General features: G+C 40.6%; 1 long non-coding RNA gene across 1 annotated transcript in view; it reads right to left on the minus strand.

Moving 5' to 3' along the window:
• Nucleotides 1-4,589: 4,589 nt before the first annotated feature.
• LOC102399489 overlaps nucleotides 4,590-22,915 on the minus strand; it is a 137,957-nt gene continuing 119,631 nt past the window's right edge. Inside the window, exon 3 of the long non-coding RNA XR_003112489.3 lies at nucleotides 4,590-11,563. This is a non-coding gene — a long non-coding RNA (uncharacterized LOC102399489). The remainder of the gene's footprint in view (nucleotides 11,564-22,915) is intronic.

A 22,915-nucleotide genomic window follows, 5' to 3' on the forward strand; every position in this document is an offset into this window, starting at 1 on the left:
ATGAAGAATTAGCGTGTTGTCTTTAATCTATTACCATAGACTAGGTGAGAAGACCTTCAAGCTATCACATAGCAGAAAGAACAATCTTGTATAGATAGAACTCAGGATAGGTTAATTTTGATGGGAGAAAAGGAAGTTTAAGAAGATTCAAATAGACATCTTCCCAGATTACCAGGGCGGCGGGGGGGGAGGGGGGTGAGTCTATATTTCAATGCACTATATGACCAAGGAATAAGATGAGGACACTAAATGGCCAGAAGAGACAGAGAACCAGAAGCCAAAAGAAGGAACTAACAGAAAGTAGGGTGGAAGAGAAGGGCTGGGTGCTGAAAACAAGATTTTCTGCTTCACAGGAGAGAAGGGGCAATTTCCAAGTTCCATTCTTTTCCCATCTCTGGCTCTGATTACAGGGATGGCACTATTACTACAAAAGACAAAAGGGCAGGGCAAGGGAAGGGGAGTAGAAGACATTTCACATTGAAATAACATCACCACTTAAAGTTACCTTATGATGGAGGAGGGCATCATAAATTCAAGTCAAGCCACAGATTTACTCTAAAAATTAAAAGCGTGCCCAGTTTGAATTAGGAGACAAATGGAATGTAACCATCCACAGGCATAAAAATGTAAGATTCTTCAGTGGTCAACAGCACTTTTAGATTTGAGTCCATTGGTAGAAAAAAATTTAAATGGAAATGACAATCAGGTGCAAAAATGGGCTCTAGGCTAAGGGCCATATTCCCACTTCAGATCCAGGGATCAGCATAAAGAGCCTTCTAAGCATAAGGACTGGTATGTCTTTAGCTGAAGCACTTACTGCAAAAGTGAGTTCTTGGCTTCTGTTCCTCTTTGCTCACAGAATACATCTCTAAGGCAGAACATTTCCATTTTAGGTGGTTAGGGAAGCTTAAGAAGTTTAAACATATATGTAACTTTCTCTGATACGAACTTAGGAACGTGCCCTAAAGTTGCTCTCAGGGAGTGGTCTTTCCATTTTTGTAAAAATCTTGCTCTTCTTGATTATTCTCTTGAACTATGTCCATGCATGAACAAAAGTCCTTTTAATTGCTTCCTGGTGGCTCAGATGGTAAAGAATCCACTTACAATGCAGGAGACCCGAGTTCGATCCCTGGAGAAGAGAATCGCTACCCTTCCAGTATTCTTGCCTGGAGAATTCCATGGACAGAGGAGTCTGGCTGGCTAGAGCTGGACACAACTGAGCAACTAACACTGTCACTTTTTCACTTTAAGACATAGATAACCAACCACTCAAACCAGGGCTACCAAATACCATCACTCCAGGCCGATGCCCTCAGATTACCCCTTTTGTGCTGGCTTTCTTGTTGATTGCTTTCTGTGGCCTCATCAATGATTATTCTTTCAAAGACTCCCTCTGGCTATTGAGTTGCACAATCAGGAAGCTGGACATGGTTGGGAGTTTACATCCCTCTGAGTCCTGAACCAGGGGCTGATGGTGCAGGGCAATGGAAGGCCAACATTCTGAGCTCAGGTCAAGAGAGCTCTGAGGTGAAGCTACCTTCCGTAGACTGTCTGAAATCACAACTTACTCTCCTCTTCTCTTACATTGCTTTCTCCACTTCCTTTCAACTTCTCTTGGGAGTACTTCCTTAGTCAATTACCTGCACGTGAACTGTCACTTCAGCATCAGTCTCAAGAGAACCTGACCTAAGACACCAGCCCAAATAAAAACTGGCTGGAGTGGCCTGGGTAACACTGCAAGAGGTGATCACAGACACACACAGCACAGCCTCGTCTTGGGAACTGGAGCTCAAGAGCATTTGGGTACGAGAGCTTCTCTCTGCAACTGCAGCTCCATGGTTGCTATCGTGTGTTTGAGTGTGTGTGTGTGTTTCTTTTAGAATCTTTTCCAGTCCCCTCATCGCAGACAGCCTTCTCAAACTTCAGGCAGCCTTGCCCAAGGACACGGGTCAGAAGTATAAGACTGGCCACCTGGGTGTACATTTTCATCGGGGGTGCGCGTGTGCACACACACACATACACACACGTATGCAAAACTTGTTTAAGTTCTAAAGTGCACAAATGAATTAAGCTGAAGGGGAGCAGAAGATAGGTACAGATACATTAGCATATTACTGTAAATATTTTATATGTGAAAATACACTGATTATATAATATGGAAAATGTTCATGAGAACTGAACATCAGAGCTTACTAGTTTACTAGCCTTTCACATAGGCATAGCTACTTTGTAGTCTAGAAGAGATGAATGAGAAATATGCTTTGTTTCAAAAAGTATTTGTGTGCAGGGAAAGTGAGTGAGAGGTTAACTGTGAACTATTGCCTTCTCTTTCCTCCTTAAAGAGTATGAGTGAATATTCACATATATCTTGTGTTTTATGATACAGATAATTATTGAGGCAATTCAGAACACTGTCTCCCAATCCTTCCCTCTTATCTTCTGCCAGGAGATGTGACACTGACCAATAGCAACATCTACCCTACGACTACGGTTTTAGAATCTTTCTGGCCCATAGTAACAACACAACCTAATATATCCCAACACATGCACATATAAACAAAATGTAAACATAATCAAAACAAATATTTGTGAAATAATACTTATTCTTCCTACCTCTGATGTGCTTTGTTTTCCATTGTTTTGTTATAACTGAGTCTATTTCATTTATAAAAATGCTAGCAGCAAGCAACTAAATTGATTTCAGGGGCCATTAATGGGTTGCAACTAGTGCCTTGGGACATTAAGGGCCTGCCTCTAAAGGCTAATATTACTAGAAGTGTTACCCCTTTAAGTCATTATCACCCACTAACACCTGGTTGTGCATCAGCTCATTGTTCACATAAGAAATGTGTTCTGAGCACCTGCTCCGTGCTTGTCATTTTGCTGAGAGCCAAGAAAGACACAAGCAGAAAAAAGCACCCATCTTCACCTTTAAAATATCACCAGCAGGGTCCTTGCTTGCAAGCAGTAGGAGCCTATTCTGACTGACATAAGGAGCTATATACTATATAGTTATGAGAGTGTTGTAGATGATAGATAAAGAGACAGACGATAGACAGTAACTTTTCCAGGACCACCAGGAAAGAGAGAGAACCTCATAGAACGTTGCGTGGCCCAAGCTACAATCACAATCATACCCCAGCAGGGGTCCACAGCTGTCCCTGCTGGCACTCCACGCTGCCAACCCTGGACCCCAGTCGCTACCAGTGGCCCATCGTTGGCATGCTGCCCTGAGACAGTCCAAGCGGTGGCCACAGTGGTCCTCCCCAGTCCCACATGGAATCTCCTATCACTGCTTCTTCGAGGCACCAGCTCTTGAAAAACAGTCTGCATTGACTGTACCTGACTGTTTGAACTTGGGCCGTGTGCCTTTGCCTGGTGACTTAGAAGTGAGATTCTAGACTCAGATTCCTTGGATTCGAAGCTTGGCTTGTCCAATTACTTGCTGCGCGACCATGAGCAAGTTACTTTGTCTCTGCGGGCTCCAGTTAGTCCCCTCCTGTATCCATTTGATAATGTGCGCGTGCTCGGTTGCTTCAGTTGTATCCAACTCTTTGCGGCCCTGTGGACTGTAGCCCACTCGGCTCCTCTGTCCCTACAGTTCTCCAGACAAGAACACTGGAGTGGGTTAACATGCCCTCCTCCAGGGGATCTTCCCAACCAAGGGATTGAACCTATCTTGTCTCCTGTGTCTCCTGCAATATAGGTGGATTCTTTACCACTGAGCCACCAGGGAAAACTAATTTGATAATAATGGTGCCAATTTCACAAGTATTAATGAAGATTACTAAATTTAAGACTATTATAGTTGGGTTATATATTATGATAGCTGTTATTAAGGATTATATGAGTTATTACTTGTCAAGTACTTAGAAGTCATATCTCTTAGTAGAAGGAGTTGGGAAAGGGAATATAGGAAACTTTTAAATTTTATCATACGAGATGGGTTCAGCCTCCAATCAAGACTCAAAAGATGGGGAACTTTCTAAACCACAGGATGGGCAAAGAAGAATGGTCACTAAGCTAGTAGAAACATTTAAAAGGAATTCCCTGGTGGTCTAGTGGCTAAGACACTGAGCTCCCAGTAGGGTGCCCAGTTCTGATCCCTGGCCAGGGAACTAGATCCCACATGCTGCAACTAAAAGTTCTCAGGCTGCAACCAAAGACGCCACATATGGCCACAAAGATTGAAGATCCTGCATGCTGTGACTAAGACCCAGGGAACCAAACAAATAAGCTGAAATAAATAAAAAAAGGTGAGTTGAACAATTAGATCCCTGCTCCTGGAGGTCAGGGCTCTGTAGAAATGAAACCCAGAATAGGATGGAAGTGCAAGGACTATGGAGAAGGCAATGGCACCCGACTCCAGTACTCTTGCCTGGAAAATCCCATGGACGGAGGGGCCTGGTAGGCTGCAGTCAGTGGGGTCGCTAAAAGTCGGACACGACTGAGCGACTTCACTTTCACTTTTCACTTTCATGCATTGGAGAAGGAAATGGCAACCCACTCCAGTGTTCTTGCCTGGAGAATCCCAGGGACAGCGGAGCCTGGTGGGCTGCCGTCTATGGGATCGCACAGAGTCGGACACAACTGAAGCGACTTAGCAGCAGCAAGGACTATAGAAACTGGACTGGGGAACGCTGGCTGCCAGAGACCTCTGTGAGGAGAGCTTCAAAGGAAAGGCAGAGCAGAGAGAGGAGAAGGCCCAGACGCCAGAGACTTCCTTTCTGGACAATTTTGTGATGGACTCCTCCTGTTCTGCCCCGCCCTAAGATAATATGACACTCTCAGGCAGTAGTCTTCAAATACTTTTGCCCAAACATCCCCTAAAAGAAGTTTGCAAACTATCTACATGCCACAGATTTCTAACATCTAGAATTTTTATCATAAATTTAAATCGTTGAAAATGTTGTGATTTCTGGCATACAATATACATGCTTTAAATATATTCCTCAAAATCTTGAAGCTTCAGATTTAGCTATTTTAATTTATAGAAACTGTGTATCCTTAAAAGGAAAATGGCAAAGTTCTCAGTTTCAAATCAATTAGGCAAAACAGACCATTTTTGTCAGCAAAAAAAAGTCTGACTTTATATTTAATTGAAATGCATATATTAATCTGTGTCTCTGGGTTAACCAACTGATTCTGAATTCAAGTTCTGAAAGAAATAGGGAAGGTATGGAGCCTTTCCTTGAGTCTGAAGCCTGAAGCAAATAATGTGTTTCTCCTTTCAGATCTTTCCACTAGAAGTTTCTCTTTATTTTCCTCACACAATGCTTCCTTATGAGTTGTGAAGTCTCAAATTCTCCCTTCGGTACCTTGACATTCAAGTCCTGAGTCCTGAGCAAGGCATCATGGTCAAATTTAGAATCAGTAAAGTGGAGGGAGGCAACTGTAAAAAGGGGGACAGAGAACCCATAGACCACAGGCTCATTCTCAGGTGGCCCATTTAGGAAAGAACAAACATAGACGTTAAAAAACAGAAGTTTATTCCTTAAAATGAACCCAGCTTATATAGTCACTGAAAAATCTCACTGGAGCATGTATTCCAGTTACAAACAAACAAACAAAACTTATTCTAGAGCTATATCTAATGCAGAACTCTTTATATGCATATTTTCTATTATAAGTATATTTTCCATTAGAGAGAGAGAGATAAATGACAGACAGACATAGATGTTCTTACCAAGAGTCTGAGCCAATCAGGGCCAATATGGTAGAGGTGCTCCCACCCTCTCCACAACAAAAGGAAAAGGAACATTCAGCAAATGGTGCAACATTTTATATTACACATTTATTTCTGTCTTTGCCAGCAGCTTAACTTTCTTAGGGGGCCCTACAATGCCTTTGGTTCCGAATTAATCTTGACAAAATATTATATGTAATTGTGAAATAATGTGAATATTTTATGAAGTGCTATGGTATTTAGAGCAAATATATGATCCAAAGAAAGGCAAACAGAAGGATACTAAGGAATTTTGCCAATCCATTTTAAAGGGAAAAGCCAATGGGTTAGGGAGTCCCCAAGTCTCCACTCCCTCCACCCCCCTCCTCGACCCCCCATGAAATCAGCCTGAGAGCTTCTGGAGCCAACACCTACAGCCACCTCTGCAGAGGCCTGGCTCCAATAAGGGACTTTCCTCACCACATCTAAGGAGCTTGTTAGAAAGTGTTAATCGCTCAGTCGTGTCCAGCTCTTTGCGGGTTACCCCATGGACTGTAGTCCACCAGGCTGCTCGTCCACAGAAATCTCCAGGCAAAAATACTAGAGTGGATTGCCATTCCCTTCACCAGAGGATCTTTCTGACCCAGGGATTGAACCCAGGTCTCCTGCTTTGCAGGCCGATTCTTTACCTGGGAGCTTGAGCTGGTAAGGAGGAGCTTAAGCTGGCCACAAATATTTAGACACTTTGAAGTTAAATTCCCCGATCACTGTCAAGTTGACTTTAAATAGAAATCTTCCTTTCCTTCTCTTAGCATGTGTATGACTGACACAATATTCTGTAGGAAATGAGAAATCTGCACACCAATCTTTATACATTTTCAGTTCAGGCAAAATCTTTAAGGAATTAATTATGTGTCTTGGATCTGCTGTTATTCAATTTGTCAAGGCAATTTCTGTGTGCCAGACAGAGTTTTCCACTCCCAGTCATTCACTTGCCCCCTGAATGATAGGGAAACAGAAGCCCTCAGAGACCTCAAAGCCAAATAAGTGAAAGAAAGAAAAGAAAGAAAGGCAGAAAGAGTGAGAGAAAGAAAGGGAAAAAAAAAAAAAAACCTATTAAATGCAAAGTATCTAAACAAATATCTTTGTACCTAAGCAAGTTTAGCCTTTCTCCCAGGAGAAGATTATTTCTACTCTTTCCTCTTTCTTCTGTTCCCCTGAATTTGTCTTGAGAAACTGTCGAGCAATTGTAAAAACTCCATGAAATGACTAAAACAGAGCACAGATGAAACATGACGAATGAACTGCTGTGGAGATATGCTTTGGGTGAGCGATGCTGAAATCACCCTGAATAGCTCTGCAGGGCTCAGGATAACAGAGAGGCAAGAGCATCGGCCTATGGCCCCAGTGGCCTGCCGCAGTCTCTGAGCAAGAGCAGTGGAAGGAACGGGGGGTGTGAAAAGGCGGGCGAGCAAATGTACGACAATCCATGCAATACTAGACCTTGTAACACACATCTCAAAACTTCCCTTTAGATGTTAGACTCCCATAAGGACAGATGACAAATTTACTGTATCGGTTACTAAGACCAAAGGAGAAGACACAGCCCACTTTACTTCCCCAACAATGACATGATTCCCTTGTCAGTAGTGGCTTTAATCTCTGACCCCTCTCTTCCACCAACACTGAATATTATTAAAGATGTATTTTGAGATTATATTTTCTGAATTTTTACTTATTTTAACTAGAATGAACATTATATTAAAAGTTACTGAGGGGCTACTTGGACTTGAGCTTCTGTCTAAAGTATAACCCTTTACATTCTACAGAAGAGGCACTCTTGTCCTGCTCACAAGGCATGGTGAAGACCGTCATGGAAGGAGATCACGGATCCAAAGCTAACTAACAGCTTATAGTGTTTCCCTCTCTTTCTTGCAAAGGGAACTCTTAATTTACTTCAGTGTCCACCTGAGGACAAGCTTCCTGATCTCTAGCTCAGGAACGCATCCCGATTTATGTCAGCCATTCACGGCAATGCCACTCCCCTTGCCTATAATTTGAGTAGGTGATACAGTTCTGGTCAGGTAGTTAAGACAGGAAATCATTGAAGGCTTCCAGAAAAGGTTTTCTTACCCAAAAATCACGTCACAAGGAAGACAAAACCATTTTTCCTGCTGGATGTTATGACTGGATATGGTAGCCAGTACTTGTCCAGTCATCTGGCAACTCTGTGTGGGCCCAACTGGAACACAAAGTCAAGGCACCAAACGTGGCGGAACAGAAAGGGGAAAGAATGCAGACCCTTGACCATGTCACAGAGAGCTGAGCTAAATAATTCTGGCACTGCCCTATCTTGCCCCTTCTCGTGTCCTTATTATTTCAACCTTCTGTATTGGCTTTAAAATATGCTCCCATTCACTGACCTTCTTCCATAAATGACTGAAACCTAAATCTCCCCCCTTGATTTAGCAGACTTAGTGACTCACTTCTAAAAAATAGCATAGGGCGGAAGTGACAGTACACAACTTCAGAGACTAGATCTTAAAAGGGCAAAGGCTTCCTCTTCACTTTCTCTCTCAGAGCACTCGCAGTCGATGAAGCTACCGGTCATGTCCTGAGGACACTCAAGCAGCCTAAGCAGAGGCCCACGTGGTGAGGAACGGAGCTCGTCTGCCAACAGACATAGGTAAACCGTTCAGAAGCAGATCTTCCAAGCCCAGTCGAGCCTGAAGATGACGGAAGTCTCTGCCTATATCCTAACTGCGACTTCATAGAGACTCTTAGCCAGAACAATCCAGCTAAACCACTCCTGAAGTGCTGACTCATGCAAATGCTGATAGAATATCATTGTTGTTTTAACCACTACTTTGTTGGAGAAATTGTTATAAAAGAGTAGATAACAAAGATGCTTTTTAAGATTTAGTCTAACCTTTACAAAGGTATATTAATTGATAAAATGTTCTAAAAGTCTGCATCCTAAAGCCAGAGAATTACAGGGCCCTTCAGGGGTCCCCTGGATCATTTTCCTCTTTCTTTAAAAGGGCATATGATACACTCTGAGACAAATAGATATCTCTCTCATATGACCTTCCAAAAAAGGAGATAATAGTTGTTCTAGGGCTTTACTTTTACAGTCATCTGGTGAGAGGCCAAAATCCTCTAGCTATGATTAAACCAACTGCATCTTGATTAAACTGAATAGTATTTCCCAAATTTCTTATAGGAAAAGTATCCTGAATAACATTAACAGATATTCTACCCTCCCCCCCCCCAAAAAAAAAAGAGAGAGAGAGAGAGGGAAGTGATAGCAATTCAAAGCATACACATAGTGTATTGAAGACTTTGGAGAAGTCTTTCTGCAAAGAAATCTGTTTAATTTTTGTTTAAGCCATAGTTTCTCAAATTTAGGGTGACTATAGACAGTCCTCAGGGCTTCCCTGGTGGCTCAGAGGTTAAAGCGTCTGCCTGGAATGTGGGAGACCCGGGTTCGATCCCTGGGTCGGGAAGATCCCCTGGAGAAGGAAATGGCACCCCACTCCAGTACTCTTGCCTGGAGAATCCCATGAAGGGAGGAGACTGGTAGGCTACAGTCCATGGGGTCGCAAAGACTTGGACACAACTGAGCGACTTCACTTTCTTTCTTTCTTTCTATAGACAGTCCTCTAATTCTCCTTTCTTCCAACAAAAATACCTATGATAATCTCTTGAGACATAAATGTTCTTTAGGATACAGAGAAACATGAGAGTGGATGAGAAAGAGAGCATCACAATACACTGAATGAATGTATTAACATGAATGATCAAAATAATTCAACACTATACTCAAAATACCACAGCCATCCTACGGAGATACAGTCACATCCATTATCTGAGTAATTCAAAGTGTCTAAGTTTAGACTTAGATCTCAAGTCAGAAATGGTATAAGAATTAGCAATGTGCAATGTGCAAAATAGGACTCACGCACATCCAGAAGTCCAAACTTTCAGATTAGTTTCTTCTTTCCATTAAGCAATAAAATGTTGCTTTCTCCTTTAAAATTTTTTATTTTAACATTTCAGGAGAATTTTTCCTCTCAAATATTTGGCAAAGGAAAAGAACTTCTTACAAAGATTGCTAAAATATTGATATCTGGTCTATAAAACCCCAAATTCACATGCCAGTGCCTGCTAAAATGTCAAACAATTCACTAATGACGCAGCCACGAGTACCAAGGCTGGCAGTGTCAGCTCCTGGGTTCTGTCCTGTTAAGCCCCAAGTCAGTTCAGTTCAGTCACTCAGTCACGTCTGACTCCTTGCAACTCCATGGACTGCAGCACACCAGGCTTCTCTGTCCATCAGCAACTCCCGGAGCCTACTCAAACTCATGTCCATTGAGTCAGTGATTTGGGTTAAGCCCCAAAGCCAAGTGAATAAAGCCCCACACTCCTAAGTAGGAAGATCACTCACAGGAGTCAGTCAGGACTTCCTCTAACCAGACAAGGTCCCATAAGGTAAATGGTTCTGTCCTGGGGCTGGGCCAACCTTTTATGCCCAGAATACCTCTGACCTCCTAATTATACCTTTGAAGGAATTTCTTTACCATTTAAAAATCAAATCAGGATGGGGAACACGTATATACCTGTGGCAGATTCATGTTGATATATGGCAAAACCAATAAAATTAATTAAAAAAAATCAAATCACCAACCCTTTAAAACTCTTTAGAAATGGGATCTGTGGAAATGAATATATTCAAGCAGGTACGTGAGAAGCCCCGCTTTTCTCCTCCACCCCCTGGCTCTCCATCTTTGATACTTGTAGTTGGCCATCATGCTCGCCACTCAGGAAAGGGAGACTGCTTTTTTCGGTCTTGTCCAGGAGAGGACATGAATGCTTTTCCTTAGTTCCATTAGTAGCAATTTCCATGTAGGAAAAGGAACTCCAAAGAAAAGAAATGGAGTAATTACAGAGCAATCTTTGAGTGGTCAGCTTTTGAAAGGATGCTACAACTGCTCCAGTCTTAATGGCTGGTAAATCTGTTTGGACATTTTCCTGGTTTCTTCTATTAGCTAACCCATTAACTGGTTAATCCATTGCCTATAATCCTTTATTGAGAGAGGATGTTACCGTCTTGGTCAAGGATGAAATGACTACATTCTTTCTCATCCATACCATCACTCCCAGTAGTTCAAGTTCCATTTTTTGTTTGTTTGTTTATGAAAGATTCCTCATCTGCAGCTTTCCTAAATTCCCATATCCTGTTGGTCAGCCAATCCATGAAGGGCATTGCTCAATCCTAGAATTTCTGAGAACTTAAGAACACCTGCACCATTTTTTTTCCTTTTGGCTTGCTTGAGGGAAAGATGGACATCGCATCACATGGTAGACTGCGTTCCTAAATAGAAACCACAGCTACTAATCTTTTAACTGAGACAGTCTCAGAAACCAGAGCGGGTCCATGGAGTGGAGTCACACAGAACCTAAAAAGACCCAGGGTTTTTAGACTGCTTTCCCCCCATGACATGAGGTCAGGCTTCTCACTGGCCCTCAGGAGGACGAAGCTGTGGCTGTGGCTCACGGCGGGACCAGCCCACACTGTCCACTGCCTGAAGCGAGGAGTGGCGCAGGGGCTCTTATGCGAGGCCCAACGGAGGCTCACCCCAGGCGAGAAGTGTTGCCAACACAGGTGACTTAGCAGGGATGGAGAACCTCCTGTAGGAACAAACAGCACACCCCAGATGATGGCGGCAGTACCTTCAGCCAGACTTATCTACACAGCTTTGGAGAGGCTGGAGAATATCTCACCCACACAGCTAGATACCGCTTGGTGTGTGGGAGTTACTGTCTTTGAGGAACACGTTCATTCAGGATGCAGACCCATGGTGAGGTGGGTGGATAGGAGGAGGATGAGAAGGCCACCTAGAAAAGAAAGAGTATTTTGTAGGATTCTTTTTGTAGTTTTAGTAATTATTTTTCTAGAAGAGAAATGTGGCTGTACAGCATTTTTTAAAACTAACTGATCACTCCCCGTCACCTCCAATATTTCCCTACCTTCTGAGGGCTCATAATTACATAGCAGGGAGATGACAGCAGAAAGCAAAGATAAAAAGAACTATTCCAATCAGTCCCAAAGGCAGAAGGAGAGTAGCTGTTTACTGAGCCTTAGATAACATCCCGGAAGAGTCCAAACCTCAGCACAGCTCGAACTTAGCAGACCACATCCATGGGCCAGGAGGGCTGGGAGCCAGTGCAAAGAAGGAAGAAGCTCCCAAGACCACCCTCGCTTCTGACACCTAATGCAAGGCTGGGGGTCCTCAAGCGCACTTCTGGCACCAAAGGCAAATTTGAGTTTCCCCAAGAACACTCTCAGGTTGAATAATTCACCAGATTAAAAAGCAGCAAAGGGAAGAGGCACATATGTCAAGAGTATTCCATGTATGAGCTTCCAGTGGTCCTCTCCCAGTGGAGTCATGCAGACAGCACTTATTTCTCCCAACAAAGATATGTGACAATACACAGTGTACAGAGTACTCCCAACCAGACAAGCTCACTCTGGCCTTGGCAATCAGAGGTTTTCCTGGGGCTCGGTCATGTAGCTATGGTAGACAACCATACTGTGTGACCCAAGGATCCCAAAATAAATCACATTGTCACCACAGATTGTCTGTCATGGCTGGTTTTTCTGAATGCACTGCAAGAGAGTTCATTTCCATGCTTTCTTCAGTTTCTAGGGGTCACCTGGAGTTTTTCGCTTGCATTCCCTTTCTCCAGCCTCAGAGCACATCACTCCCTTCTTTGTTTCCATCATCACATCACTTTCAACTGTGACCCTTACTCTTCCAGAGTCTCTGTTACAAGGTTCCTTACCTAGGGTAACCTTCCACCTCAAGATCTTAAACTTAATTACATTTGCCAAGCCCCTTCTGCCCTATAAGGCAACATTCACAGTTTGCAAGGACTTGACAGGGACATATTTCGGAGTCCGTTATTCAGTCTATTTCAGATGGGTTGTATGCCTAAAGTATCATAGGTACCACCAAAAAAAAAATGTATTTTATCTTCATTTTATCTGACTTATAGTAAGAGATTTGTTATGAATAGCAAATATTTGTTTCTCAGAAACATTTATAATATGGAGAAAACTTAAAATTTTATTAATAGGAAAAAAAATCCCTCCTTAAAGAGACATACTTTATGTAGCATAAATGTTTTGATACCCTGGAAATGCCAGCTGGCTTCAAAGAGTGAAAGGGCTAGGATAAAATATAATTAAGTAAGCCTGCATAAAAAAAGAGCTCATGGAGAAGAATGAGAAGCTACTTGCTGGGGCGGAGGGTGGGGCAGGGAGGTATGGTCAGTGGAGAAAACAAAATAATTCATGAGAATTTCCTGAGTGCTGAGTCTTGTGTACTCTGATGCTTGGGAAGATTTGAGGGCATGAGGAGAAGCGGGTGACAGAGGATGAGATAGTTGGATGGCATTACTGATTCAATGGGCATGAGTTTCAGCAAACTCTGGGAGGTGGTGAAGGACAGGGAAGCCTGGGGTGCTGCAGATCACGGGGTTGCAAACAGCAGGACATGACTTAGCAGCAGAATAACAATGATCGATCCAACACTTCAGTGGAAGAGCAAAACCAACTTGTTTTTTTTTTTTTTGCTTTTGTGATAAGATTGCCTCTCCCAGAGATCAATTCCATAAGGCACTATCTTATCTTATCCTTAACAAAAATAACTATATTAATTTAACCTCACAAAAGACATTTTTCTTGATATTCTTGTAGTAATTATTTTAGGAAAAAACTGCCAGTATTTAAAAGTTTGTTTGTTAATAAAAGTTTATCCAGATGCTTACCATAAAATGTTTAATATCATTTCACATTTTTATTGAGAATTATACCAAATAACACTAAAATCAAAATGATTCACATTTACTTCAATTGTGGATATTCTGAATCTTCTCACTTTAAAAAGTCTGATGAGATTTGCATTCCCATCTGATAAATGAGAGTCATGGTCACATGTGATGGAGTCATTGCTCATATCCCTGGTGTGGGTTAAAAACAGTCTCTAAAATAGGCTCTGTTGCTTTTCCTGATGCCTTGACTGCATTACACTACATCTGCAGCCCTGCAGGTGTCTTCAATTCACTGCAAAGCAGTTTGTGCTATCAACTAACAGCAGTGTGTGCTAAGATCACCTTGGAAAGAGACTTTTGCACTCCAGATTTGGCTTTAAAAAAGAGAGAAAAATATTTTACTATGATTGCTCATATAATTAAGAGGCTGTACAGAGAAGGGATTAAGCACATGGACTCAAGAATCAAAATGCCTGGTGTCAAATCTGTATTCAGCCCTTAGTAATAGAAAATGTGAGGCAAGTTACTGGAACTTTTTTCCCTGAGTTCCCTCAGCTGTAAAATGTGGATAAACATAGTGCTTTGTAGGGCTGTGGTGAGACTGTCAGTCACAGCACCAAGAACAAGGCCTGGCGCTAGGCAGCACTCAGTGATGGGGCTAAAGCGTCATCCTCTCCTCCTCCTCTCCTCTGACCTCACTTTCATCTCATCACTACCCTCTCGTGTCCTCCCTTTTCCTCTTCCCCATCTTCAGCTTTATACAAGGCTTTGACATTGGCTCTCCTTTTGCATCTCCACTCTGTCCCTGACTGAATTCAATAACATATTAATAAAGCATCCTGCTATTACTCTTCAATAATAACAATAGTTAACATTTTTTGAGCATTCACTATGTTCCTATTATGCATCCTTTTGTGAAATATACCCTACACCCCTAAGCAGTCTCCTCCCTGAACTCCGTGGAAACATACTGTCATATTTTTCCTTGCATCCTCCTCCTTTCTCTTAAAGGCTGGCTTTCCTTGGCATTCTTTCCCAGTGCCTTCTCTGTACACTTTCCTTTGGGTGGTAAAGATTGCATATTTTCAGTAACCTACTACATGCTGATGATCTCAAAACTGTATCTCCAGCTTGAACTTCTCCCCAGAGTTCCAGAATCTGATGGATGTGCACTGAACATCTCACTTAGATGTCCCACTGTAGCGCGAACCCAGCACAGGGAACCTGAGTTCATCTTCACACCAAAGTCTTCCCCGTCTTGCATTCCTATCTAAGAAGCAGCAGCATCCCTGCCCCATCCCAGGATGTAACGTGTTAAATACTGAGTTGAAAAAGTTCAGAGCAAGAAAATGGGCTCTGCCCTTGTGGAACTTAGAATCTAACTGGAGGATACAATAGAAGAAACAAGTAAATAGGCCATACTTAATTTTCTGTCTTTTTAGTATTATTACTTACATAATTAAGTGTACTCTTTTCTTGGGATTGTTTTTCATTAGCTGTTTATAAAACTGACTCTCTCATATTTTACCACACATACTTTCTTATTCAGTAATTTTTCTGCATTCACCAATCTATTATTTTTAAATGATCAGGGCTAACGACCTTTCCTTCTATGAACTTTTGTCTACCACTAAATCAACAAAGGTTTTCTCTATCAGGAGATCTTACGAATGGTCAAGTTTGTCTTCCAGTTTTTCTATTTGTTTATGTTTCATTCTGTTCTAATTGGGCATTTGTTATTGATGAGGTATTATTAAAATTTAATTTATGAAGTTCTCCAAATCTTAATAAATAGGTTGGACGAGAAATCAACCTGCCTAGTTGATTGAGATTGCCTAGATAGCAGTCTCTTTCATTTCTGAAATATTTGATACCATCAATTTTTCTATCTTAAAATTTGCATCTTCCTTGGTTTAGCAACAGAACTTTTAGGGTTCTTCCTACCTTTTCAGCTTTGACACCTCTCTCCTATTTTCTCATCCCTCCTCCTTTTTCCTTCTGGTTGTATTTGTTCCCACAGCTAACGTCTTAGACATCTGTCCTCATCTGATTACTTTCCTTGACTCAGTTCTGGTCCACGGTATCAAAGATACTTTGATTAGGATGACTTCCTACTCATATTCAGCAAGAATAAAATTCAACATAAAATCTCCTGCAGCCTTCAACCAGCTTACTCTCCAATTTCTCAATTGATAACAATCCTTTCTTCAATCAAAATCCCAGTTACATATACTCAAAACCTCAGAATCACCTTCAACTCTCCTTTATCTCCCTTATTTCATTAGTTAATGATTTCTACTAATGCTGCCTTTAAATATTTTATTATTATTTACATCTATCCCTACATCTCTAATCTAATAGACTAATGATGAAAGGCCAGCCAGAAGTCTTCCCTGTACGTTTAAACAATACCCTAACTTCTGTTCATGAATGCACGCTCTTCATCCTTCAGTGTCTACCATGCACTTCTACCAGAAGAACCATCCCTATGGTTTCCAAAATTAAAAAACCTTAGGGTATAAATGACAAAGTCCAGCACTGTTATCCTAATTTTCAAGTCCTTGTGTGATCTGATTGTATTAAGTTTCTTACTAAAGACCTTTAAACTAAGGGCAAAAGAAAAAAAAAAAGATGAAAAGGAAAGGGAAGGAAAATAAAAAAGGAAATAAAAAATGGAAGAGAGGAAAATGTTTAAAAATTTTAAAAGAAGGGTATTTTTGTTGGAAATGACAGACACCAATCTCAAAATAAATTAATCACAGAAATAAAATCATTGACACATATAATTAGGAATGTGAGGTCTGAATCTGGCTTCAGGAGAGTTGGATCGAGGGTTTTACATGATATCATTAGGACACTGTGTCTCTCTTTATTTCACAGCTCTGTTTTCCTCAGTATCTGTTTTATTCTATGCCAAAGTCTCTGAAAAAAAAAGAAAAAAGAGACCTGAACCAGTTTAGCCAACTCATTTAGATAGCATCACCAAATTTCTGTCATGAACTCTGACTGGCTCACCTTGACCTTGTGCCCAATTCTAAACCCATCACTGTGACCAAAGACAAGCGGTATGTTCATTAGCAGATGTGGGGCACATCCTCATCCCTGGAATTAGGCTTAGTTTGAACCCCACCAAACCCAATGTTTGAAACTGGGGCAGAGGAGACTCTCAAAAGAGGTTTTTATGTGGCATAATACACATTTATGTGAGACAAACTAAATTTGAAAGAGTCATGACTAGCCTGAAAGTGTCAATTCTGCTAATCAGCTATTGGTGAGATTTCTGTCAAGCTAATTCAATTTTATTTGTGCTTCACTTTCTTTCACAACAAAATGGGCATAGAATTTATTGCCACCAGCTGCTCCCAAAAAACAAGATCCTCAGATGAACCTTGACAGAGTACTGCCAACATCACAAAAGGCGAAAGTTTGTAGAGTCCAGTGTGGGCCTTACACTGAAGTTCTTCACAGTCATATATGGAGCTTTTGACTTTAAGGCACTTTCATACTGTCTAATTTGATCCAAATAAGACAACCGTGAAATACCTAGCTTTTCATTTTACACATAATGCTTTGCTTCTCAGGCCGCAGCCCCCTAAAGGCATCTCGGCTATCCCATAGAGTCAGTCATTTCCTCCGTTCCCACTCTCATTCTTTCCAGCAAAGTCACATGTAAAGAAGGAGGGTGGTGTCTCAGCACTGACTGTAGACAGCCCACTCTGCTAAGGGGCTGACGTCTGTTTAGAGGACACTGCATGTTCTTGCCTCTCCTCCCCAACTGAAAAGTCAATTCCCACTGACTCCGTGCCAAGAGCAGCCCCAACTTCCTCCAAAATTATCTCTGCTTCCCTTCCAGTCTACTTCTAGAGTTTTATAGTCAACCAATTGAGAGATCAAAACCAAAACCAACCAACCAAGAAACATATAAAATTTCTTCTAAGAAAAATAAGAAAATCCCAGTCTCTTTACTATTAATCCAATTTTTCCCCTACAACATGATGAACTTTAACTCTCCTGGGTCAGGGATGATTAGTAAGATTTGGAAACACAGATTACAGTTTAAATTTCCCAACAAATTTCTCTTGGACATTTAAAAGGTATAAATTCAAAGAAATAATGTATAACTATGGAAGTCCCTATTTTTTTAATTCCCTCCTCCACAATAGTTTACAGTTGTTTGTACACAGTAGCTACTGTAAAATTCTTTGTCAAAATTACTTAAAATACTATCTTTGGAGGTTCTAAATACCAAACTTATTAAAAAAAACTTTTAAATTCAGATCTCATTAATTCATGTTCTGTGTTCTTTCAGTCAAGAACAGAAGTAAATTGTCTACCTTTATAATATTAAAAAGGAATGTGACATGATAAATGATGGGTAATATTGAAGTATATTATAGAGGGATATTTATCAACTTTGAAAAACAGTTTTAGTTTTACTGTTTGAATAGCAATTATATAATGTAATTATGATAGATATCACTTATTGAGTACTGATTGGGTGTTACCCTAACTGCTTTATATTATCTTATTAAATCCTCACAACAAATCTATGAGGCAATTACTTTCTTTACAGATGCAAAAACTAAATCTCAGAGAGAAATTATTCAGGGGTTTTATATAGTAAGGTTGGACCCTAGCGCCAAACATTATGCTCTTAACCAATACACTGTACTCTTCCTCCTTCTAAGAGGTGAGCACTCTTTGGAAGAGTGCTTTGATGTGGTAATTTAAAATTATTTTTGTACATACCTTAAATAAAGGCATCTTGACAAGAAATATTTTGATAACATATTTTAGTTATTGTGTAAATTTTAGTATTCATGTAATGTTTGAAGTAAACATATTTCTTATCAATGTCTTACAAACATGTCCTCTTATGAGTTGCTGAGATGTTCCTAGACTTTGCTCCTTCATTTATTCCCAGTTTAACTTCGCATGCTATACTCCATACATGCAGCCCTCACTCACATTTCTAGTAATTTCTGACTCAATATTTGCTGCCACTTCAATTTTCATGAGCCACATTAAATGTATTAGATATCGGTTCTATTTGTTGGAAAACACATTTGTTGGTCCCAAATTTTAAATAATGAAGATAAACTGCTATTGAGAGAGGTAGGGAATCAATAGAGATTGGTAGGGAACCAATCTCTATAAACCCCCAAACATTTAGTTTCCCACAAAAGGCTTATTCCAATGATTTAATATTTCCTGTAATGCTATTTCCCTGGTGGAAAGATCAGCTCAGTGTGTTCTACACTTTTTGGACCACTTTGTATTTTGGATCAGAAATGTATGGCAATGAACAGCTGTGGAGAAAGCGGAAGACAGTGTGCTGGGTAAGGGCCTGCCAAAACACCCTGAAATGAATCCTCACTATTTTGACAATGACCATACAAACTATATATTTCCAGTCTTCACTGTAACTCAGCCCTCCCCTTATGGGATACATAAGAGAGGGAGATACCCTGATGGTATTCGCTTCTATGTCACCAATCAGTAGGCTAGAATCTGTCTTTGTTATTTCAGTTCTATCAAGCTCAAAGACCATTTGTCATATATACCGAGACAAAAACAAGAGTCCTTCTCAGACAGCTGAGCCTAAGGGCCATGCGAAAGTGAGTGGAGGCCCAAGGAATGTCTTCACGGAAAAAACTCCTGAACACTAAAAGCCAGCACTTCTCCCTCCTGCCCCGTCAGCCTGTCACCTTTCCCAAGCATGGAACAGCTCACTGTAAGTGGACAACATGTTCCCAGCTGCGGCTGACTCATCATGTCTGCGGATCCAAATCAGCTTCTTTCCAGTGTGGGAAAAATCTGAACTTAATCAATTCCCTATGTAGAAGGCATTTCCAATTTTTCTCATCCTCTCTGGAGAACTGGAAAGTCACCTAACTTGAGACTTGGTGACCAAAACACACCCATCTAAAATGTGAAATAAAGGACAAAGATTGTTGGTGCATCTCTTACTAGAATGTTCAAAGAGGAAAGCAGAGAACAACAAATAAACCATAGAATTTGGGCTAGAAAACTGAAGTAATGGTAAATTCATAAAGACAAATAAATGAAAAAACAAAACAGAATCTTGACAACACTTTCTCCTCTCAACCAGCAATTTTCCATAGCAACCTATTCTGATTACAAATAAAAGTGCTGCTGGAAGACCAAGGCTAGTGAAAGCATTTTCATTGTCCAACACAAATGTTATCATATTAAAAGTGCTGTCAAACAGGCTCCATGGATGGAGCACGTGGTTGCACCACTGAATGAGACATTAAGATTCAAGTAATTGCAGCTGTCTATCATCAAGGGGTCAAAAGCTGCAGTCTAACACAAAGGCATTCAAAATTTAGAACTCTATAAAAATTTTTAATCATAAAGTATTTGAGACAAAGAAAAAGGTCTAGGATATGATATAATAAGCACTCCTTTACACACCATTTGTAGATCCTCCATGAGCATTAAACTTCAGTTTAAGTCCCCTGCATGCCCTTCCTTGATAGCTCTGAACTCACTCTTGCCATAGGTTACCACTATTCTAAATTCGGTGTTTGTCTTTCTCATAAATCTTTTTATACTTTTATTATATGTATACATATCTTAAAACAATAGGGGCAATTATTTTGTAAAACTCAAATAAATTATATCACATTGTCTGCATACTTCTTGCTTAAACATTGTGGGATTTATCCATGATGATATAGAGTGCTGGGACTTCCCTGGTGATCCAGAGGTTAAGAATCCACCTTCCAATGCAGGAGCCTCAGGTCCGATCCCTGATCAGGGAAATAAGATCCCACATGTTGCTGAGCAACTAAGCCCAAGTGAAGCAACTGAGACCAAGGACAGCCAAAAAAATAAATATTTTTAAAAGAAGAAATATACAGAGTGCTTGTATTTATTCATTGGCAGATACAGTTACTTCACTGCACGTATATACAATCTACTTATCCATTTTTCTAATGATGGACATTCAGTTTATTTCTAATTTGCTCTATTGCCAACAATGATGTTATGAACATTCTTATGTGTTCTTATGTATTTATCTTGTGTGTATAAAATTAAATGATTCTTTAGGGCAGGAGTCAGCAAACTATGTCTTTGGGCCAAATCTGGCCTGTCATTTGCATTTGTAAATAAAGTTTAATGGAAGACAGCCATATTCATCTGTTTATGTTTCATCTATGGTTGCCTTCAACACAAGAGATGACTCTACACATGGACAGCACCAGACAGTCAACACCAAAATCAGATTGATTATATTCCTTGCAACCAAAGATGGAGAAACTCTATATAGTCAGCAAAAAAAAAAAAAAAAAAAAAAGACCTGGAGCTGACTGTGGCTCAGATCATGAAGCTCCTTATTGCAAAATTCAGGATCAAATTGAAGAAAGTAGAGAAAATCACTAGCTCATTCAGGCTTGGCTTAAATCAAATCTCTAATGATTAGACAGTGGAGGTGACCAATAGATTTAAAGGATTAGACCTGGTAGACAGAGTGCCTTAAGAGCTATAGACAGAGGATTACAACACTGTAGAGGAGGCAGTGACCAAAACTATCCCAAAGAAAAAGAAATGCAAGAAGGCAAAATGGTTGTCTGAGGAGGCCTTACAGATAGCTGAGGAAAGAAGAGAAGCAAAAGACAAGAAAGAAAGGGAAAAATATTTCCAATTGAATGCTGAGTTCCAAAAAATAACAAGAAGAGATAAGAAAGCCTTCTTACATGAACAATGCAAGGAAACAGAGGAAAACAATAGAATGGGAAAGACTAGAGATTTCTTCAGGAAAACTGGAGATACCAAGGGAACATTTCATATAAAGATGGGCACAATAAAGGACAGAAAACAGCAAGGACCTAACAGAAACAGAAGAGATTAAGAAGAGGTGGCAAGAATATACAGAAGAACTATACAAAAAATGGCGTTAATGACCTGGATAATCATGACAGTGTTCACTCACCTAGAGCCAGATATCCTGGAGTGTGAAGTCACGTGGGCCTTAGGAAGCATTACTAAGAACAAAGCTAGTGGAGGTGGTGGAATTCCAGCAGAGCTATTTCAAATCCTAAGAGATGATACTGTTAAAGTGCTGTCCTCAGTATGTCAACTAATTTGGAAAACTCAGCAGTGGCCCCAGGACTGGAAAAGGTCAATTTTCATTCCAATCCCAAAGAAAAGCAATGCCAAAGAATGTTCAAACTACTGTGCAATTGTGCTCATTTCACATGATAGCAAGATAATGTTCAAAACCCTTCAAGCTAGGCTTCAACACTATGTGAACCAAGAACTTCCAGATGTACAAGCTGGATTTAGAAAAGGCAGAGGAACCAGAGATCAAACTGCCAACATCTGTTGGATCATAGATAAAGCAAGAGAGTTCCAGAAAAATATCTATTTCTGCTTTATTGACTATGCCAAAGCCTTTGACTGTGTAGATCACAACAAACTGTGGTAAATTCTTAAAGAGATGGGAATACCAGACCACCTTATCAGCAACTGTTAGAACCAGACATGGAACAACAGACTGGTTCCAAATTGGGAAAGGAGTAGGTCAAGGCTGTATATTGTCACCCTATTTATTTAACTTATATGTATAGTACCTCACATCAAATGTGAGCTAGATGAATCACAAGCTGGAATCAAGACTGCCAGGAGAAATATCAAAAACCTTAGATATCCAGATAACACCACCCTTATGGCAAAAAGCGATAAGAAACAAAAGAGTTTCTTGATGAAGGTGAAAGAAGAGTGTGAAAAAACTCAACATTCAAAAAACTAACATTATGGCATCTGGTCGCATCATTTCATGGCAAACAGATTGGGAAACAATGGAAACAGTGACAGATTTTATTTTCTTAGGCTCCAAAATCACTGCAGACAGTGACTGCAGCCATGAAATTAAAAGACACTTGCTCCGTGGAAGAAGAGCTATGACAAACCTAGACAGCATATTAAAAAGCAGAGACATCACTTTGCCAACAAAAATCTGTATAGTCAATATGGTTTTTCCAGTAATCATGTATGGGTGTGAGAGTTGGACCATAAAGAAAGCTGAGCACTGAAGAACTGACACTTCAGAACTGTGGTTCTGAAGACCCTTGAGAGTCCCTTGGACAACAAAGAGATCCAACCAGTCAATCCTAAAAGAAATAAGTCCTGAATATTCACCGGAAGGAGTGAAGCTGAAGCTCCAATACTTTGGCCACCTGGTTTGAAGAGCCAAGTCATTGGAAAAGACCCTGTTGCTGGGAAAGATTGAGGGCAGGTGGAGAAGGGGACAACAGAGGATGAGATGGTTGAATGGCATCACTGACTCAATAGACATGAGTTTGAGCAAACTCTGGGAGAGAGTGAAGGACACGGAAGCCTGATGTGCTATAGTCCATGGGGTCGCAAAGAGCTGGACGTAACTTA

The sequence above is a fragment of the Bubalus bubalis genome, chromosome 11 (assembly GCF_019923935.1).
Source record: "Bubalus bubalis isolate 160015118507 breed Murrah chromosome 11, NDDB_SH_1, whole genome shotgun sequence".
In the NCBI taxonomy this organism is placed as follows: domain Eukaryota; kingdom Metazoa; phylum Chordata; class Mammalia; order Artiodactyla; family Bovidae; genus Bubalus; species Bubalus bubalis.